Genomic DNA, 3,375 nt, shown 5'->3' with positions numbered 1-3,375 from the left:
AATTCTTTAAAATATACTGGGATTCTTGTTATCTCAGGCTGGAAAAAGACCTTGGATTACTGCTATATGCAAAGTCTTTCTTAAGGAACATATATGGCCCCTCCCCACAATCCTTTCTACTCCACCCCAACTGTTTTATCTTTCTCAAATATTTATAATGAGTCTGTAGTGGTTTTATCTGAAGAGATTAAATACTTCTAAGACATCTATCCTGGTTCTTCTGTTTTAGTCAAGCAGAGTTCCAATGATGCCTCTTAAAAAACTTGTAGACAGAATCTAGTGTCTATTTTTTTCTATTGGCCAAACTCTGAAACAGTAGTTTTCAACCAAAGATGAATTTGTCCACTAGGATGCATTTGGCAATATCAACTGACATTTTTGTTTGCCACAATTGGGAGATGCTACTGGCATCTAGACTATAGAGACCAGGGAACACTGCTAAACATTTTACAATGTACAAAGCAGCTCCCTACAAAAAAAGAATTATGGCAGGCAAGGGATATATGGGAACTGCCTGTACTTTCTACTATATTTTACTGTGATCTAAAACTGCTATGGAAAATGAAGTCTATTTTTTAAAAAAGAGAATGATCTAGTTCCAATAGTCAACAATATCAAGTTTGAGAAACCTTGTCCTGAAGAAAGCTAGGAAAGTTCTTTCCTATTTCTGAACACACATCCAACTTTTGTGACAAGGAAATTCAGATGTATATCTCTAGCTCTTCTTTGGTATGAATTAGAAGAGGTTATAATTACGTAACATGTGCTCCACAACCCCACACTTAACACAAAGCCGTTCAGCTATGCCACAGGTATGAACCATGATGAAGTGAAAATTGAATTCACTTTTAAAAGACACACTTATGTCAACAGCAGCAACCTAAATTATAAAGATGAGATGTTAAGACAGCAGAAAATTGACCTGGGAATCTGGTTATGAAGGGTGACCTCCTCTTTGAAGATTCTTCATTTCTGATTTCCAGAACCTGTGTGTCTCCCTCAGCACAAGAGCCATCCATACCCACACATCTTGTGGGACATATGGTGCTCTTTTGGGATGACTCTCATTTGATTTTCTCCCTTCTTTGGAAATATTCCTTTTATTTTCACTCTGTCAGGAAGTGTTTGGGTCCGTGAGGAAGGGTCTATTGCCCAAATGTTCTTGCTAGTAATGGCCTTTGATAATTTCACTAGGAGTCTCATAGAAAATAATATTCTGGAAAAAACCAGAAGTGTAACTCTGTTGGCAAAGTTTAAAAAAGCCTTTATACATAACTTATTTGAATGTAGAGAAATAAAGGAACCCATTCTTCATTTGGGATCAGGACATCAATAAGATTTTTAGGTGAAAAATTCAGATTTATTTATATGTGGTGGGGGAAATAAACAGGAGGAGAGGTAAGTTCAGAGTTAGAAGTGAGGGATGCTCAGGGTCACTTCCTGTGAAGTTACTGCACTGCTTGGATCTATGGCCTCAGGGCATGGAAGAAGGACATTTCCAATGTCAGCTGTGACTTCAGTGATATACTAGTACCAATGAGAGAAAATGGCTCACTCGTTTTTACAATGACCAAGCCCAATGAACAGTAGAAATTAACTATCTGTTAGTATGAAAAGATGCCAACAGGACAGCAGGAGAGACTCGAGATGAATTAAACACAGTTAAGGAATAGAACTCACTGTACCAAACAGAACCTGGTGACTTCCCAGAAAGCCTGCACCTCCTCATTTCCCATCCATCACGTCTTCTCCTTCAGATGTAGTTGTTCAGCTTCAGTGTAACACTCACTTGCCAATGAGCCTGGGCAGAAGCATCTGCTCTGTTTCCTTCTGGTAGGATGCCTCCACCTCTGTGTCTTCTGTTACATTTGCTTAGGACATTTCCATCATTGCATCTGCCCTAGAAATCCACACTCAGTGAAACTCCTGGTTGGAAAATTGCTTCTCAGTAGAAGTGTAGCCATTGCTATTATCTGTAAAATGGCACCTTCACTATGTTTAGTATTTCACATTAATGGAAGACCTTTCCCATTTGATGGGTTGGTATCACCTGCACAAGGCCAGGCAGCTTGTAAGCCAGTTTCTACATGCTGTTTCAGCCAAAGAAACAAAACTGAAATCTGGAATAATTACTGCAATGGTTTAACCCAGAGTGGAAGGGGTTTATGTTCACATCACACAGAAAATAAGTTCAAAGCCTCTTACCCATCTCTTTTCAATTATCTCATTAGGCATACAAGCTGCTGGGAAATTTCTCTTCTCTATCCCCCAACACTGTCTCCAAACTCAGTTCATGTTAGGTTGAGTACCCCCTACTTCCTTTGTTCTCCTAAACTGTCCATTAACTGTTCTTCTTCTTTATAATATAGATTAATTTAGACTTTCAAAGTGTTTTTCAATTCTATTTTCTATCCATTACACAGGTCAATGAAATTAAATGCCAAGCACCTGCCAAACAATGAGGACAAGCTACTTTTGAAAGTGATTTTACTGACAAATTCTTATTAAACTCAAGGTTTGCCTTTAAAAATCACACACACACACACACACACACACACACACACACACAATAACAAGGCACTCTGTTCTTCCTGAAGGAAAAAAAAGACTATTAATCCTTACATCAAATTGTTAAAAGTATGTCTCTATAGGATAAGTATGTTGGTGGCCCAGGACAGGAAAAGCATTTTTGCAAATTCCATTGCAAAATGATTCCATCTGTTAACAGACTATTCTCTAAGCAAGCTCTTAAAAAGTTCTCATATATGCTGATTGTTAAAGACACAGTTTTCTCTTTCTTGATGTCTTCACTCAGTAATATCTAGGCAGAGAGTGCTATGCCTTCATCTTCCCTAAAAAATGATCCTCTATCCAGTTGTTCAATGAGCTAACCCTGTGGTTGCTTGGCTCCTGAGTGGGTGCTGGTGGTGTTCAATCGAGTCCTTGGAGAGACCCAGACGGCAGGCCATTTTTAACTCAGAAAGAGTGCTATTCTGGCCAGGGTTCAGAAGACAGTAGGCAGCACCCAGGATGCTGATGTAAGAGACACTGTCTTACCAGTTAGCAAAGACAGATGGCCTTGTTACTGTGTGTGCATCTTTGGGTGTATTTTTTAAAGGCAGGTGTAGATTTGTTAACACTTTATCTTTAAAAATCACAGAATTATTAAGTGCTAGATTTAGTTATACACCCAGCACTGCAGGAGTTCAGGTAGTTGGGAGATGAGAGCAAGTTAGTCCTGGAAAGAGAAGTGATGATCTGGGAGGACCAAAGACCTAACCATGAGTTCTTTTCACATATTTTGTTTTTTTCAGTTTGAAGAAAAACCCAAGTATTAACAGTTTTTGTCTTTTCTGTATTTTTCCCAATTTTCTA

Source organism: Furipterus horrens, unplaced genomic scaffold (genome assembly GCF_987537825.1).
Source record: "Furipterus horrens unplaced genomic scaffold, mFurHor1.1.pri manual_scaffold_6, whole genome shotgun sequence".
NCBI classification, from domain to species: Eukaryota; Metazoa; Chordata; class Mammalia; order Chiroptera; family Furipteridae; genus Furipterus; species Furipterus horrens.
The sequence above is the reverse complement of the archived record's forward strand: the minus strand, read 5'-3'. Positions refer to the sequence as shown.